At 41.3% G+C, this 19,232-nt stretch overlaps 1 long non-coding RNA gene across 2 annotated transcripts; it reads right to left on the bottom strand.

Annotated features, from left to right (window-relative positions):
• Positions 1-1,930: 1,930 nt before the first annotated feature.
• LOC308405795 lies at positions 1,931-10,028 on the bottom strand. 2 transcript variants are annotated; one of them, XR_013973396.1, is made up of 3 exons: positions 6,294-6,928; positions 2,574-5,734; positions 1,931-2,319 (listed from the first exon to the last, which is right to left on the bottom strand). It is a non-coding gene; the product is annotated as an uncharacterized lncRNA (long non-coding RNA). The 2 variants fall into 2 exon arrangements; XR_013973395.1 differs by having other exon boundaries at positions 1,931-5,734; positions 6,294-10,028.
• Positions 10,029-19,232: the final 9,204 nt, after the last annotated feature.

Raw genomic sequence — 19,232 nt, 5'->3', positions numbered from 1 at the left:
AGTGAATACCTCAGGCAGCAGAAACCCAAGAAAGAGGAGGGAGACGAGGAACCATCATGGAAGGACAGGCCCCTGCACGGTATGTACCACCGGCAGATAGAGGAGGTGGCTGATATCCAGAAATCCTACCAGTGGCTGGACAAAGCTGGACTGAAAGACAGCACAGAGGCACTAATCATGGCAGCACAAGAACAAGCTCTGAGCACAAGATCCATAGAGGCTGGGGTCTATCACACCAGGCAAGACCCCAGGTGCAGGCTGTGTAAAGATGCCCCAGAGACAATCCAGCACATAACAGCAGGGTGCAAGATGCTAGCAGGCAAGGCATACATGGAACGCCATAACCAAGTGGCCGGCATAGTGTACAGGAACATCTGTGCCGAGTATAACCTGGAAGTCCCGAGGTCAAAATGGGAGATGCCCCCAAGGGTGGTGGAGAATGACCGAGCTAAGATCCTGTGGGACTTCCAGATACAGACGGACAAAATGGTGGTGGCTAACCAACCGGACATAGTGGTGGTAGACAAACAGAAGAAGATGGCCGTAGTGATCGATGTAGCGGTTCCAAATGACAGCAATATCAGGAAGAAGGAACACGAGAAGCTGGAGAAATACCAAGGGCTCAGAGAAGAGCTCGAGAGGATGTGGAGGGTGAAGGTAACGGTGGTCCCCGTGGTAATCGGAGCACTAGGTGCGGTGACTCCCAAGATAGGCGAGTGGCTCCAGCAGATCCCGGGAACAACATCGGAGATCTCTGTCCAGAAGAGCGCAGTCCTGGGAACAGCTAAGATACTGCGCAGGACCCTCAAGCTCCCAGGCCTCTGGTAGAGGACCCGAGCTTGAAGGATAAACCGCCCGCAGGGGCGTGCTGGGTGTTTTTTTTTTTTTTATATTGTAAGGTGGTGCTTGTCCATGAAGACCTCTAAAAGTCAGAACCAGAATCTTAAGAATATTGGGAGGAAGACAGGACAAAGATGAAGAGAGCCAGAGATTAATAATAACTAATAATTGAATGTAGAAAGGTGTATAAACAAAGATGTTTAACAAAAATGAGAGTGTGTCATGGTCCTGGGTCATTTGACCTAGCGTTCCTGTTTTTTGGTAATTTTGTATTATGACCTATGTATATGTTCTCTTTGCTTGTCTTAAGTTTATTTGCCTAGTATATTATAGTGTTTGGTTATCCTGTTTTGAGTTTCTTATGGTCCCTGTTTAGTTCCTTGATTATTTTATTCCCTCTGCGTCTCCCTCTGTGCGTCTCTGTTTGTGTGTTTGTCTGAGTTCTTGTGCCTTGTTTTCCCTTTCCGGTTTATTCCATTTTTATCCAGTTTTCCCAGTCCGTCATGTCTAACTCGTCTCTTCTCTCTCTCTCCCTCATGCTCCTTTGTGTTGCTTCACTCCCTCTCGTCTGCCTCTCCTCCACTCCTGTGTCACATTCCCCAGTTTCCTGTTTTATTGTCTCGTATTTCCATGTTTCACGTATCTTGTTTTGCTTTCCCTGTGGTGTCATGTTAATTTGTGTCAGCTGTGTCCCCCGTGCTGTGTTCATGTTATTTTTCCCAGTTTTGTATCCCTTTTCCTTTCTCAGCAATAAAGCTGCATTTTGAGTTCACATTTCACCTAAGTGAGGTTCTTTATGCATTCTATTCAAGTGAACTCCTCAATTGTAACTACTTTCTTTTTACTGCTATCTTTTCAATAGCAGTAAATCATGATTACTGTGTAAAATATATGAGTGTCTTTTGTCCTCTCTCCCTCCTCACATCTCTAGCCAGTAGTGGCAGATGGCTGCCCTGCCTGAGACTGGTTATCCCGGGGCGTTCTTCTTGTTAAATGGAAGTTTTTCCTTCCCACCGTGACGGCATGAATAAAATTGAATGGAATTTAATGTATAGATTTTAAAATTAAATCATTCCTTGGAAATCACTCATTTCTTTGTTCTTTCACAGTAGTTATGAAAACCAGATGCACAAGTGGCTATCTTCCTGACAAACACATGGGTGGCTTAGAGTACTTTTAGATCATTACACATTTTTGAAGAGATTTTGTTTTTTTTTTTTGTTTTTTGTTTTTTTTTTTTGTTTTTTTTTTCTAAATGACATCAGAAACAGCAGTATGCGACATTACGTGATGGCAGAGCTTCAGTTCATCCTTTGTCTTTTTTTTTTTTTTTTTTTTTTTTTTTTTAATAAATAGGACAGGGGGAATGAATGAGAGAAAGAGGGGGAGAGAAAGAAAGAAAACCAAAGGGGAGAAGAGACGGTGAGAAGGGGGGGGAAGAGAGAGAAAAAAAAAAAAAAAAAAGAACTCCTGGGTCACCTGTATGGAGAAAAAAAAAAACAAACAAAAAAAACAAACAGAGGAGACAGCAAACAACAAAGAGCAACATAATAATAGAGAAAACAAAGCACCATCACAATAAACTAGCTAGCCATAGATATCAATATTTACTAAATAATAAACGATATTGTGCAGCACGCAAGATAGACAGCGCACAGTGTGCTTTGAGCGCATGCATGTCTTAAAGCCAAGAAAGCTTTAGTCCGCGTCTGTGAATACCCATGTGTGCATACCTGTGTGGATCAGCATGCTTGCATTCCAAAGGTTTCTCCATGTAATGATCTGCTAGGGAGTGTGGGGGGGCCACAGCCCCGTCCTCCAGGGTGTGAAGCGGGTATGGAGGAGATCAAAACTCCAGACATCCAGAGGCCCCCAGAACGCAAGAGACCATGGAAGACCAACAGAGGGGCAGCCGCGCCACTGTTCCAGTAAGAGCTGAGGAGAGTTCCAGATGAGGGCTCGCCCAGCAGCCGCGGAGCAGAAGTCAGGGGGAGTTGCAGTGACGCGCCCGTGAGCTCCGCCGGCCCCCAGCTGTGCCTGAGTGACCGAGCCCCAGGCCGAGAGGCCGGGGGCACCCCACCCCACCTCCAAAGGGGCCCGAGCGAGCCCCAGAGATTTTGAACGTCATCTGTCAATATGAGCTAGCAGGCTCTATTGAGAGCCATCAGAAGATAAAAAATGGCTATTCAAACTTTGCAAGAAAAACTGGGAGAAAAATGTAAGCAGTTTGAAACAAAAGCTATCCCAAAAGGAAGAAAGAAACAGATTTTAAACGGTCTTTATTATATCAAAGATTTTATTTTGATAGTCCAAAATATTTACAGGCAGTCATAAATCAAAACAAATGGTGGCCACAGGATAGTTAATTAGATATAGAAAAACTGTTATCATTCAGATTTAGCACACTTTGATTAAATTGTTACTGTAATGTCCAGACTGTGCTAATCACCAGGTCTCTCTGTGTGACAGAGGCAGCTGGACACATGTTATATATGTGATGTATGGGCTTTAACCCTTTCACGCATAGTGGTTACTTTAGTGGACAGATATTAAAAGGTTGTTTTCTTGTATTTGTGACAGTGTTGATGGTATACTAGCACATAAGCTACCACATTGGACACTGATGTGTCACTCATGTCACCCTGCCACCCACTGGTCAGTCAGTGTTGTCCACTTAAGTGGACATGTAAAAAACTCCTTGATAAAAAATGAAGATCCAAAATCCTTTTTTATGCCAAAAGATGAATAAAAATACTTGAGAAAAAATCCTGATTGAGGTTGTAATAATTTATGCATGACAGGGTTAATTCTGAAACTGTCACACTTGTTGCGATCCCTGAAAACCATTTAAACTTGAATAGCTTTTGTATAATCTAGCAATTCTGTAATGTTGTGCAGGTGTTGCTGATATGATGAAAATCGAGTGTGCTCATTAACTTCAAAGCTATTTTTTGAATGTTCCGAATGAAAAGAGGGACAAACACCAAAGCCCTGCTGCCTGAGCCTGGGAGAGAATTTTGGTGACTAATAATACATAACAATGAGAATTTAAATAATGATAAATTTGAAAAATAGCAACTACTGTGCTCCAGTGCTTTTGCTTTGGTGCACCTAATTATGCGTTAAACTTAATTATGATTAAAGACTGTTGAGCATTTATACACAGAAAAGAGCTTAAAAACAGCTTGGCATACTAAAAAGCACAAATTATATACAATTTGTACATATGTGTATTCTTTTTCGTTCTTTTTTCATCATGTTCGTTAACACACCTGGAAACTTGAATTCAAACAAAGAGAGGAGTGCAGTGTACCTTACTTAAACACCACAACCACCACGAACATGTCAGTGCTTGGCTCACTTTTACAATCATTGTTACAACAATTCAGAGCATAAATGAAACTCAGGTTACTTCTTGCAGTACACCATTTATTTCAGAGCTACAGCCTATCTAATCTATGTAACATTGTGCTTCACATCAATGGGCAGGTGAGCTAATGAAAATAACACGCAGCTTGCAAAACCAGGTCTTTCACTGTCATAGACATTTGGGATCAAGACAAGCTGAAGGCAAAGTATTTTTTTTTCTTCTTTTACGTCACTTGATACAACACATTTTGCTACAGTCTCTGACGCATTTTTTTCTGTGTTATTGCTCTCCAAGGGGGCCATCAGGTGACTATCAATCAGGTGCTGCCTGCCTGAGTGTAATTAAAAGAAAGAACATTTATTACAGCATAAAAAATAAAATCTTGCTAGCTTTTTTAATATTTAAACAGAGGTGGGTCGAGTATCCAAAAATTGTACTCAAGTAAGAGTAGCATTACTTTAAAATATTATTACTCAAGAAAAAGTGAAATGTAATCGTCAAAAACGTTACTCAAGAGTAAAAAAGGACTTGGCGAAAAGACTACTCAAGTAGCGAGTAACTGTTTGAAATGTCCGATTTATTTTTTAAATAAATGCTATCAGACAAAGAAAAATTAATAAATATACAAATTTTAGTATTTTCAAAAGGAATATATGTAAAAACATCAACAAAATAAGGCACAACTATTTTAATTTACAGATTTCAGTTTTAAAGCCTATTTAACCAATATCTACAGTAAATAATATAAATATATAAACAGTGCAAACAATTTCCAGTGCCAAGATATGCTGTAAACTTTATATTCATTTTTGCCTCAGAGAAAACATTAGAATGAGGCATCTTCAACATATGTACATACAAGGGATCTCAGTTTACCATAAGTTGTATGGGTGTGCATCTATTTCTGCATTTTTGCAGAAATAGATGCAAAAATGTGCCATTTCTTCACTCAATGAGGTGATGGTTAAGCTTCAGCAGCAGTTTGCTCTCAAGGTTCTTTCTGTGAAGCTGTAACTGTTTAGCAGTGAACAGGAGTCCTGCATCACTGAGAAGTCCTTCACAAGCTCCAGATGCAGGAAGAGCTGTATTGATTTTGATGGACAGCTTCTTGATGTGAGGAAAGCCATGCAATAGATCCACACCTCCAGTGAATGGACATGAAAGGTACCTCTCCAGCTTCCCTGCTTCTGGCTTTCCTAACCCCCAACAATATACTTTTCATGTTTGTACAATATAATATTTATATTGTACGAACGTGATAATATATTGTTCAAACGCGAAAGGTATATTGTTAGAACAATATACTTTTCATGTTATAACGTGATATAGCTCTGCTTTTCTTTTGCCTGGGTGGCAGCTCTACGCTTCCGTATCCAAGGCTTTTCAATGTGGCCTCACAAAATTATCTCGACTACAACAACCATGAAAAGAGTTGGATGGACATTGCTGCTCAATCACAGGTGCCTGGTCAATGTTTTTCATTAGTAATTTAGCAAAGTTGATGGTGGTGGTGTGTGTGTGTGTCTGTAAGACAGAGAGAGGGAGAGCGAGAGACAGATTTTGTATGATAAGCTTCATGTTATCGACGCACAGTTTGAGCAATCAGGTTGCATCAGAGCATCAGGCCGTCTAGTGTGAGACCCTGCATGGTGACCTATGAACTTTTAACCCCTGAGATTTAATTGTACAGTTTGAGCAGGAGCTGAATAAAAAAATCGCAGTGTTTGCCAAGCTTAATACAGACTGTTTAAACTAAACAAGCTGCTGTTTCACATAATAAACCCTGTCACCCGCAGTATTGCCTTCTGTTTTAACAGTTAAAGCAGTAGAGACGAGCTGTTCGCATGTGCGTTGAACTCTAGCGTCATTAACCAGGCTAGCTGTTAGCTTATAGCTCACGCTAGCTAACCAGCGTGCAGTTAAAAGGACAGCCGAAGCTGCACAAAACACCCACAAACTTCACAAACCTCACTACAACGTAGCGCCGAAAATATGACTCGCAGCTCGAGCTCGACACAGCTGCTGTAACATAAGACTGACATCCAGTTAACTACAGCTAAAAAGATATTTAGAGAAAACTTACCGTTTCCTCAGGTTACACGAGCTGAGTTTTTTCACGCTGAAAAGTTGGTTTGTTTTGGCTCTCACTGAAGACATAGCTGTTCTTTTGTACTGCTTTTAACTAAACATTGTTTGTCTATGAGGCCAAGGCTGTCCATCCTCTTCAGCTCTAGCGTAGACGACTGGCTCTGCCATGTTATATTGTTTCTTCTTTCCGTGTGTCCACTACTTTCAGACGCTTGGGCCGCTCTGCCCGCCACAGTTTCAAACTGGTCATGTGACTGCATGGCCACATCTGATTGGTAAAAAAGTTACCGGAAACTCCACTGGCGGCGTGTTATCTAATGTGTTAAACTATTTATTTTTTTTAAAAAGTAACGAGTCAAATTTTGCAAATGTAGCGGAGTAAAAGTAACGTTTCTTCTTCACAAATGTACTCAAGTAAAAGTAAAAAGTATCGTGCAAAAAAAGGTACTTTAAAAGTAAATTTTTTTCAAAAACTTACTCAAGTAAATTTAACGGAGTAAATGTAACTCGTTACTACCCACCTCTGTATTTAAATATAGTTGTATTAGCGAATTCATAAAGCATCTTATATTAATATACACGCACACCCTAAAAATTTAAAAGCAAGTTCTTTGCTATGTTGGCAAGTACACTTCAGTGTGATGTTTTGGAAAAGTCTTTAAGATATAGATAAAAAAAAAAAAATAGAAAGCTAAAGGGAGAAGCTGGTTTGCCTAAACATCAAGAGCAGGTGGATGTGAAACTGTCTGTCAAAAAGAAAAGGTCTGAGCATTTTTCTTTACCTGATTTGTGTTGTTCTGCAATTGTTCTTCTGGGTTTGAATCATTGGAAGCAGGAAAGCTGATGCGGTTCACAATTGGATAATCAAAGATAAGAGGGGTCAGAGTGGCAATCTTGGGTGTATACTTAAAAAATATTGTGTTGGCCGTAGATGGGGGGAAAGATGTAGAGTTAACTTGGGGCCCTGTTGTGTTGGCTTGAGCAGTGTTTGGTGATGATTGCTCTGTAGAAAATAATGAAGGCGAACTCGACTCTATTACAGCAGTGGATTTTGGAACCATTACTGTAGATGGTAAAGGGCTGAATGAGGGTGAGGGTGTGACAGAGCTGTTTACATTTTTGTTAGCAACAGTTCCTTTACTTTGGGAAGGAGTCCCATTTGTTGTTCCCTCAGGTGTACTCTGAAATGTTTCCAGTGAAGTGTTTTCTGTCATGGTTGATTGTGCTATATGTTGTATGGCCTGAGTTGGTGTTACTGAAGTAGTTGTCACAGATGCTGCAGATTTGGTAAATTCTTGTGTAAACTGATCAGTACTGCTACCTTCCTCCTTGGTTGCTGGTCTTGTTACAGATGTGGGTGACACATTTGTGGATGCTGTGGCCAGTGGTTGAAGAGTTGTGCCTTCACTTCTATATGATGGTGTGTAGGTTGGTTTTGGGACATCTGTTGGCATTTCTTTTGTTGATTTAAAAGTGGAAGTTTCTGTTTGCATGTTTGTTGTTTCATCGCCTGTACTTTGTTGTGATGCTGTGTTTCCTGATAAAGCTTTTTGATTTGATGTGATTGGAAACGATGTTGTGGTTAGGTTCGATGGTACAGTGCTATTTGTTGGTGTTGTGAATTCTGTTTCTGTGTATGATGTTGTCTGCCTTGTTGTGGTGATGCTTTCCTTTGTAGATGCTGTAGGCTCAGTTGTTGTTGCTGTAATAGACACTGTCGTTTGTGTTGATGTAAGGGCTGTTGTAGATGCATGTATATCAGTTGTGAGTGGACCAGACTGTTTGGGAGTTGTAATGGCCACTGTGTCCACAGATCCTGCAGTTTGGGTTTTCACCCCTGTTTTACTAGAACCATATGCACTGTTTGTTGGTGTTGTATGTCGGGTTGTTGTTGTTGAGCCATAGGTTTGATTCCCACCTGTGGATGGCTCTGTTGTAGATGATGCTGACGTTGACATCGGTGAAGCCGCTGATTTGGCTGTCTCTGATGGTCTAGCTCCTGCTGAAGTTTCTGACTGTGTTGCCGGAGTTAAGATTGTTGATAAATCCTGTGATGTTGCAAGCGAAGCTGTTGTAGTTTGCGTTATTGTGTTGGTCACTGATTCACCATATGATGGTGTGGAACCTTTACCATCTGTTGATCCAGCAGACTGATTTGAAGTTGTATACCATTCATTTGTTTTTGATGGGGCCGTTTCTGATGTGCTAGATCCTGTTAGAATAGCCGTACTTTTTGGTGATTCTGGTGTTCCCTCAGGTGTACTCTGAAATGTTTCCAGTGAAGTGTTTTCTGTCATGGTTGATTGTGCTATATGTTGTATGGCCTGAGTTGGTGTTACTGACGTAGTTGTCACAGATGCTGCAGATTTGGTAAATTCTTGTGTAAACTGATCAGTACTGCTACCTTCCTCCTTGGTTGCTGGTCTTGTTACAGATGTGGGTGACACATTTGTGGATGCTGTGGCCAGTGGTTGAAGAGTTGTGCCTTCACTTCTATATGATGGTGTGTAGGTTGGTTTTGGGACATCTGTTGGCATTTCTTTTGTTGATTTAAAAGTGGAAGTTTCTGTTTGCATGTTTGTTGTTTCATCGCCTGTACTTTGTTGTGATGCTGTGTTTCCTGATAAAGCTTTTTGATTTGATGTGATTGGAGACGATGTTGTGGTTAGGTTCGATGGTACAGTGCTATTTGTTGGTGTTGTGAATTCTGTTTCTGTGTATGATGTTGTCTGCATTGTTGTAGTGATGCTTTCCTTTGTAGATGCTGTAGGCTCAGTTGTTGTTGCTGTAATAGACACTGTCGTTTGTGTTGATGTAAGGGCTGTTGTAGATGCATGTATATCAGTTGTGAGTGGACCAGACTGTTTGGGAGTTGTAATGGCCACTGTGTCCACAGATCCTGCAGTTTGGGTTTTCACCCCTGTTTTACTAGAACCATATGCACTGTTTGTTGGTGTTGTATGTCGGGTTGTTGTTGTTGAGCCATAGGTTTGATTCCCACCTGTGGATGGCTCTGTTGTAGATGATGCTGACGTTGACATCGGTGAAGCCGCTGATTTGGCTGTCTCTGATGGTCTAGCTCCTGCTGAAGTTTCTGACTGTGTTGCCGGAGTTAAGATTGTTGATAAATCCTGTGATGTTGCAAGCGAAGCTGTTGTAGTTTGCGTTATTGTGTTGGTCACTGATTCACCATATGATGGTGTGGAACCTTTACCATCTGTTGATCCAGCAGACTGATTTGAAGTTGTATACCATTCATTTGTTTTTGATGGGGCCGTTTCTGATGTGCTAGATCCTGTTAGAATAGCCGTACTTTTTGGTGATTCTGGTGTTCCCTCAGGTGTACTCTGAAATGTTTCCAGTGAAGTGTTTTCTGTCATGGTTGATTGTGCTATATGTTGTATGGCCTGAGTTGGTGTTACTGACGTAGTTGTCACAGATGCTGCAGATTTGGTAAATTCTTGTGTAAACTGATCAGTACTGCTACCTTCCTCCTTGGTTGCTGGTCTTGTTACAGATGTGGGTGACACATTTGTGGATGCTGTGGCCAGTGGTTGAAGAGTTGTGCCTTCACTTCTATATGATGGTGTGTAGGTTGGTTTTGGGACATCTGTTGGCATTTCTTTTGTTGATTTAAAAGTGGAAGTTTCTGTTTGCATGTTTGTTGTTTCATCGCCTGTACTTTGTTGTGATGCTGTGTTTCCTGATAAAGCTTTTTGATTTGATGTGATTGGAAACGATGTTGTGGTTAGGTTCGATGGTACAGTGCTATTTGCTGGTGTTGTGAATTCTGTTTCTGTGTATGATGTTGTCTGCCTTGTTGTGGTGATGCTTTCCTTTGTAGATGCTGTAGGCTCAGTTGTTGTTGCTGTAATAGACACTGTCGTTTGTGTTGATGTAAGGGCTGTTGTAGATGCATGTATATCAGTTGTGAGTGGACCAGACTGTTTGGGAGTTGTAATGGCCACTGTGTCCGCAGATCCTGCAGTTTGGGTTTTCACCCCTGTTGTACTAGAACCAGATGCACTGTTTGTTGGTGTTGTATGTCGGGTTGTTGTTGTTGAGCCATAGGTTTGATTGCCACCTGTGGATGGCTCTGTTGTAGATGATGCTGACGTTGACATCGGTGAAGCCGCTGATTTGACTGTCTCTGATGGTCTAGCTCCTGCTGGAGTTTCTGACTGTGTTGCCGGAGTTAAGATTGTTGATAGAATTTCGTGTTCTGATACTGCTTGGCCTACGTTTGCATTTGGTGATTGGCTGATTTGGGTACGTTCATGACTATCAGTCAAGTGTGTAACGTTACCAGGGCTTATATTTTGAATTTCATTTTTTGATGTTGTAAGTTTATGCTTATTTGGTTCTGATGTTCTGTTTTCTCCTTGGATTTCCTCTGTTCTATTCAAGCTGGTTTTCGGAGTGGTTGTTGGAGTAAATGTATTTGCTTCTGTAGATGAAATCCTTGGTTTTGGTGTGGATGAATTATCACTTTTTAGCAGCTGTTCTTCATTTGCAAAAGCCTCATTTATCGATTTGTCCTAAATTATGTACAAAGCTGTGGAAGAGATGAAAACCAAACAGTTTTACATAAACTAATGTAGTATAACATGCTATAAGCAATAGCAAAAATTAAAACCTAAATCATTTTGCTGTGATGTGTACGGAAGAGGATTAGGGCCACTGGAAAAAAAAAAAAAAAGAATTCTGACTTTAATCTCAGAATTCTGAGAAAAAAGTCAGAATTCTGAGATTAAAGTCAGAATTCTTTTTTTTTTTCCCAGTGGCCCTAATCCTCTTCCGTAGATGTGAGTATATGTATCACAGTGCACTCAAAAAAAATGATTTGCCCTCATAAACCCAAAAAAATAATTTTGAGTAAAGTGCAGCCGAAAAATATCAAATCAAATGTTTACTGACTTAAATAATTAGTCGTTAAGGAACATTTGCTTGGTATAATCTGAATATATACCAGTCAAGTAAACTTCACTTAACCAGATAGGTTTAAATTGTTAACATTTTACATCTATTTTCTTCCCTTAATACTTGGGGCAAAACGTAGAGTACAACCTGGAGAGGTCGCCAGCCTAACTGAGGTCTAACTCAGAGAGACAGACAATCATTCGCACTCACATCAAGTGGTTCACCAATTAACCCAACCCCACTAATTTACATTTTTACACAATATGTAAAAAAGAAGAAAAAAAAAGAAAAAATAGATGAAAATTTTTACATGTACTCTAATGACTTTTGAGTGCATTGTCCTTTTAGCAAATTAATTAAACTCAAAATAAAAGTGAACAGGTGAGACAAGTCTGTAACCATAACTTTGCAAATGTATGTGATACATTTTTAAGGATTAAGGCTTTTGTCGCCCCATTATTATTCTAAAAGCCCTGGTGAAGACACTAGGACGTTTGTGATCATACTCCTGACATGAACTCTGAGGTGGTGACACAATTTTCCCCAGGATGTAATTTAGGTCACATTGTCACTCAAGTTTGGGTTCCAGCTGGTGGATGAGGGAAAGGGGAGGCAAGAGGAGGAGAGACCCGAGGCAGCCACCGGTCCGAGTGTCAGGTGAACTGAACATCAGGTAAGAAGTTATGACCTGCAGTCTATCTGGGATCAGATATAAACAAGTTTAGGTGTGGTTTATTTTCGTTGTGCTGACTTTTTACACTCAGTTAGAATAACTCGTACTGCATACTAGCCAGCGGTGCACATCGCAAATTAGCTCACATAGACACATTAGTTGTGCCGCTTCTTAATGACGGTATGTTCAACTCAATTCAATTTTATTTATATAGCGCCAAATCACAACAAAAGTCGCCTCAAGGCGCTTCATAGATAAAGAGAAAAACCCAACAATTATATGACCCCCTATGAGCAAGCACTTTGGCGACAGTGGGAAGGAAAAACTCCCTTTTAACAGGAAGAAACCTCTGGCAAAACCAGGCTCAGGGAGGGGCGTGGCCATCTGCTGCGACCGGTTGGGGTGAGAGAAGGAAGACAGGATAAAAGACATGCTGTAGAAGAGAGACAGAGGTTTATATCAGATATGATTCAATGCAGAGAGGTCTATTAACACATAGTGAGTGAGAAAGGTGACTGGAAAGGAAAAACTCAATGCATCATGGGAATCCCCGGCAGCCTACATCTATTGCAGCATAACTAAGGGAGGATCCAGGGTCACCTGGTCCAGCCCTAACTATATGCTTTAGCAAAAAGGAAAGTTTTAAGCCTAATCTTAAAAGTAGAGATAGTGTCTGTCTCCCGAATCCAAACTGGAAGCTGGTTCCACAGAAGAGGGGCCTGAAAACTGAAGGCTCTCCCTCCCATTCTACTTTTAAATACTCTAGGAACAACAAGTAGGCCTGCAGAGCGAGAGCGAAGTGCTCTGATAGGGTGATATGGTACTACAAGGTCATTAAGATAAGATGGAGCCTGATTATTTAAGACCTTGTATGTGAGGAGCAGGATTTTGAATTCAATTCTGGATTTAACAGGAAGCCAATGAAGGGAAGCCAAAAGAGGAGAAATATGCTCTCTCTTTCTAGTCCCTGTCAGTACTCTTGCTGCAGCATTTTGGATTAGCTGAAGGCTTTTCAGCAAGTTTTTTGGACATCCTGATAATAATGAATTACAGTAGTCCAGCCTGGAAGTAATAAATGCATGAACTAGTTTTTCAGCATCATTCTGAGACAGGATATTTCTAATTTTAGAGATGTTGCGCAAATGGAAGAAAGCAGTCTTACATATTTGTTTAATATGTGCGTTGAAGGACATGTCCTGGACAAAAATGACTCCAAGGATCCTCACGGTGTTACTGGAGGCCAAGGTAATGCCATCCAGAGTAAGAATCTGCTTAGATACCATATTTCTAAGATTTTCAGGGCCGAGTACAATAACCTCAGTTTTATCTGAATTAAGAAGCAGAAAGTTAGCGGCCATCCAGGTTTTTATGTCTTTAAGACATTCCTGCAGTTTAACTAATTGGTGTGTGTTATCTGGCTTCATGTGTCATGGTCCGGGTGAGTGCGGGGTTTTTCCACTCTGCTGGGCTCCACCTTCAGGCAGAGACTCCAATCAGCTTTCACACCAATCAAGTCACCAGTATATAAGGCCAGCACTCACAACAGACCTCTGCCAGATCTACTGCTAACTCACGTTAGTGCTAGGCTCCCAAGCCCTTGTGAGAGCCTCCTAAAAATTGCATTTCTCCTCACCGTGTTTTCTTTGTCATAGGACCCACCTGGCCGTCACGCTGAACTACACACATCTCCGCCTGGATGCTGGTTGCTTCCTTATCATCATAAGACTCCACCTGCCTGCCTCCCTGCCAGGTCCCTTGCTCCAAGTATATTCTGGACCCTCTCTGGAGACTCCTTGCATGACACTTTCACCTGCAACGCGTAAGCCTTAACCACCACAGTCTAATCCTTCGGCTATGATTCACTAGACTGCCACTGACTGCCTGTCTTTTGTCATTATAGTGACTGTGTACCTCCACCCAAGCCGCTGCCCCTTTGTCCATTCCCAGGATCCGTCTATGAAATCTTGCACCTAGTCATAGCACTCAGTCAGAGTTTCATGTTCATAGTTTGGCCTCATAGTTCTCAGTTCATAGCTTCCACAGCTCATAGCATTCAAAGTTTCCTGCTTTGTAATTTTACTAGGCACTGTAAATAAAGCACTGTGTTCACGCCTGTTTTGCCTCCCTCTGTGTCTGCATTTGAGTCCACACCCACAGCCTGGCCCTCTCGGCCGTAACATCATGAATAGATAGAGCTGGGTGTCATCTGCATAGCAGTGAAAATGTATGCTATGTCTTCTAATGATGCTGCCTAAGGGAAGCATGTATAATGTAAACAGAATTGGTCCTAGCACTGAACCCTGTGGAACTCCATAATTAACCTCAGTGTGTGAAGAGGACTCTCCATTTACATGCACAAATTGGAGTCTATTAGATAGATATGATACAAACCACTGCAGTGCAGTACCTGTAATACCTACAGCATGTTCTAATCGCTCTAATAGGATATTATGGTCGACAGTATCGAATGCAGAGAAGTACACACCCCCATCACCATCAACGGCGCTGCTGTGGAGAGAGTGAGCAGCTTCCGGTTCCTTGGAGTACATCTGGCTGAGGATCTTACGTGGTCAGTACACACAAACAAAACAGTGAAGAAGGCGCAGCAGCGCCTCTTCTTTCTCAGGAGACTGAAAAGATTCGGCATGAGCCCCCGCATCCTCAGGACCTTCTATCACTGTGCCATTGAGAGCATCCTCACTGGATGCATCACCACCTGGTATGGCAACAGCACCGCCTACAACTGCAAAGCTCTCCAGCGAGTAGTGCGGTGCTCTGAACGGATAATTGGAGGTGAGCTTCCCTCCCTCCAAGACATCTACAGGAAGCGCTGCCTGAGGAAAGCGGGGAGGATCATCAAGGACTCCAGTCACCCCAGCCATAAACTGTTCAGACTGCTTCCATCAGGAAGGAGGTTCTGCAGCATCCGGTCCCGTACCAGCAGACTGAGAGACAGCTTTTTCCATCAGGCCATCAGACTGCTGAACACGTCATAGACACCTCAGCTTCACTACTGGAACTTCAACATTATGCACTCCACACTGTATATAAATGCCACTTGTTTTGCACATATTCAACTCTGTATATTTTATATATTTTATTATTATTATTATTATTTTTTTTTTTTTTTTTTTTTTTTTACTATTTAATTTGTAAAAATGTGTATACACACACACACACACACACACACACACACACGTAGGAAAATATTTAGTATACACATCCAGAAATGCATACACTATTATATATTGTACATATATTTATTAGTTTCAGGTTGGCCATTCTTGTATTTTGCTCGTTTGTGTTGTTGTGTTTGCACATCTCTGTTGCTTGTGGGGCTCGCACACAAGAATTTGACTCGCATGTGCTGTGCCAGTGTGCCTGCACATGTGATGTGACAATAAAAGTGATTTGATTTGATTTGATTTGATTTGAATGCTGCACTGAGGTCTAGCAGGACAAGCACAGAGATGAGTCCACTGTCAGAGGCCATAAGAAGATCATTTGTAACCTTCACTAAAGCTGTTTCTGTGCTGTGATGAGCTCTGAAACCTGACTGAAACTCTTCAAATAAACCATTCCTCTGCAGATGATCAGTTAGCTGTTTGACAACTACTCTTTCAAGGATTTTTGATATGAAAGGAAGGTTGGAGATTGGCCTATAATTAGCTAAGACTGCTGGGTCTAGAGATGGCTTTTTGAGTAAAGGTTTAACTACAGCCAGCTTGAAGGCCTGTGGTACATAGCTGATTATTAGAGATAGGTTGATCGTATCAAAGAATTAATTAATGGTAGGACTTCTTTGAGCAGTTATGCAGGAATGGGGTCTAAAAGACACGTTGATGGTTTGGAGGAAGTAATTATTGAAGTTAACTCAGAAAGATCAATTAGAGAAAAAGAGTCTAACTTAACATCAATGGTACTAAGAGTAGCTGTAGATAATATTACATCTGTGGGATGATTACTGGTAATTTTTTCTCTAATGATAAAAATTTTATTTGTGAAGAAGTTCATGAAGTCATTACTAGTTAACGTTAAAGGGATGGTTGGCTCAAAAGAGCTCTGACTTTTTGTCAGCCTGGCTACAGTGCTGAAGAGAAACCTGGGGTTGTTCTTATTTTCTTCAATCAGTGATGAATAGTAAGATGTTCTGGCTTTGCGGAGGGCTTTCTTATAAAGCAGCAAACTATTTCTCCAGGCTAAATGATGATCTTCTAAACTTGTGACACGCCATTTCCTCTCCAGCTTACGAGTCATCTGCTTTAGGCTACGTGTTTGAGAATTATACCACGGAGTCAGGTACTTCTGATTAGAGACCTTAATTCTCACAGGAGCTACAGTGTCCAGAGTCGTACGTAGTGAGGAGGTAAAATTATTAACAAGATAATCGACCTCTGACATAATCGACCTCTGTCGTACGTGAGCTAACAACCCCAACTACCAGATTCATCTTGTAATTGGCTAAAAATAACTTAGCCTACCTGTGAGAGGGACGTGCTAGCTGGCAGTTTTTTCAAGTGATGTTGAAATTTCCACATTCCAACACTAAAAATGCGTCAGGAGCTGTACGCTCAGCACAGCGTCAGCACCGCAGAAATAAACGGATGCATCCGTAGACTCGAGGCAGAATTCACAATGTGTTTTCGGGACTTTCAGGTGTATGGACCAATGTTTGCTTTTCTAATCAAACCAGAAAGCTTTAATGAGCAGCTGGATTTGTCTCACATTAACAGGCTGAGAAAATGCCAGTTAATGCGACATTGAATTGCAGCTGATTGAACTGAAAACCTTGACTCTGTGGGGGTCAAAGTTTGCGGAACTATGAACGCAGCTGGAATCCACAGCTGTGCGTGTTCATGGAGCTTGTATTTTCACCTGCTGGACATCACTATCTCACAAGTTTAACTGTCTTCAGAACATTGCAGAGGCCTTATTGACAGTATTTGGTTCTACATATCTGTGTGAGCAGATTTTCTCTCACACGAAGAGTGTCCTTAGGTAGCCGTCTGAACACTGGACACTCGGAGACCTTTTTATCTGAGTGGGAGACCAGATATCACATTAACATGTGTATCTCTGTATTAACAAACATGCCATATTTGCCCAGTTTATTTTTCTTATTTTTCTTTATTGTTGTGAGGAGACCATAAATAGCATTTGCATTTTCTGTTGTACAGTTCATTTGCTGTTATGGAGTTCTTCTTATGGATAAAAAGTGTCTTTTTTTGTTTCAAAATAGCTGATAACTATTTGCTGATAGCTGCCAACATCTGCGAACAAAATATAATTCTATAAAGTGGTTCTATATAGTGTGTAACTGTTCATAAAGAGCGTTATTAAATGTATTGCTAATGCAATCATATGGCACATTGACTTCTGAGGAAATTTTAGATGGCACTACTCATCAGAAAGGTTGCCGACCCCTGAACTAAAGGATGAATTCATTTATATTCGTTAATGGGTAAAATAAATAGTAAACCTCAGACGCTTGTATTGCCATCTTTGAACTAAACCTTCTATGGGGATTTTACATAATTGTTCACCAGTTTTCAGTATTGATTTGCTGTAATGACCAGTGTTCTCTGCAAAGTTCCATCAGCGTCGGGGTTTTCTCACCTTTAATGCCCATTTCAAATCCTCATACAACATTTTATTTTTTCAAGTTGTTATGTTAATTTGCTAACATAATTATAGATTTGTGCAGCATTGAAGCCCATAACATTCTAGCATAGAAAAAAGAAAGTTAGAGGGTTCTGGTTTAGTTGCCTGGTAGGTACCTGCATGTTTTCTAGATGCTGATAAAATAGATCTGATGTCTGGTGTGCTATTCTTGTATGGTTAATGGAAAAACTGAAAGCTGTGTTTAGACCCACCTGCCAGCAGGTTTAGAAACAGTGCATAGTTCATGGTAGCAGCTGATGCTTATCCAAGCATGAGGATGTACAACTGATACTACTGCAAACACAAAGAGAAAACAAATTCAGTTCATTTTTCCTCTAGAATTTGTAGTGAAAAGCTTCATTCCATCAGAAGAATCTTTGACATCATGTTCAAGTTCAAGTTATTTTACTATGTGCTGTGCATAATGCACATTCTTATGTCCACTGATAAATATAAAAAGCAAGACTTTAAAGGAAAAGATCTGATAAATGAATCGGGTAATAAAGTCAAAGTGAATCTATATGTACATATACAGTGGGGCAAAAAAGTATTTAGTCAGCCACCGATTGTGCAAGTTCCCCCACTTAAAATGATGACAGAGGTCAGTAATTTGCACCAGAGGTACACTTCAACTGTGAGAGACAGAATGTGGAAAAAAAAATCCATGAATTCACATGGTAGGATTTGTAAAGAATTTATTCGTAAATCAGGGTGGAAAATAAGTATTTGGGCACCTCAAACAAGGAAAACCTCTGGCTCTCACAGACCTGTAACATCTTCTGTAAGAAGCTTTTCTGTCCCCCACTCGTTACCTGTATGAATGGCACCTGTTTGAACTCATCATCTGTATAAAAGACACCTGTCCACAGCCTCAAACAGTCAGACTCCAAACTCCGCCATGGCCAAGACCAAAGAGCTTTCGAAGGACACCAGGAAAAGTATTGTAGACCTGCACCAGACTGGGAAGAGTGAATCTACAATAGGCAAGCAGCTTGGTGTGAAAAAATCTACTGTGGGAGCAATCATCAGAAAATGGAAGACATACAAGACCACTGATAATCTCCCTCGATCTGGGGCTCCACGCAAGATCTCATCCCGTGGGGTCAAAATGATCATGAGAACGGTGAGCAAAGATCCCAGAACCACACGGGGGGACCTGGTGAATGACCTGCAGAGAGCTGGGACCAAAGTAACAAAGGTCACCATCAGTAACACACTACAACGGCAGGGAATCAAATCCCGCAGTGCCAGACGTGTTCCGCTGCTGAAGCCAGTGCATGTCCAGGCCCGTCTGAAGTTTGCCAGAGAGCACATGGATGATACAGCAGAGGATTGGGAGAATGTCATGTGGTCAGATGAAACCAAAGTAGAACTTTTTGGTATAAACTCAACTCGTCGTGTTTGGAGGAAGAAGAATACTGAGTTGCATCCCAAGAACACCATACCTACTGTGAAGCATGGGGGTGGAAACATCATGCTATGGGGCTGTTTTTCTGCCAAGGGGACAGGACGACTGATCCGTGTTACGGACAGAATGAATGGGGCCATGTATCGTGAGATTTTGAGCCAAAACCTCCTTCCATCAGTGAGAACTTTGAAGATGAAACGAGGCTGGGTCTTCCATCATGACAATGATCCAAAACACACCGCCCGGGCAACAAAGGAGTGGCTCCGTAAGAA

This window comes from Rhamphochromis sp. 'chilingali' (assembly GCF_963969265.1).
Source record: "Rhamphochromis sp. 'chilingali' genome assembly, chromosome: 1".
Lineage (NCBI taxonomy): Eukaryota > Metazoa > Chordata > Actinopteri > Cichliformes > Cichlidae > Rhamphochromis > Rhamphochromis sp. 'chilingali'.
Note: the sequence above shows the minus strand (reverse complement) of the source record. Positions and strands in the feature narration are given on the sequence as shown.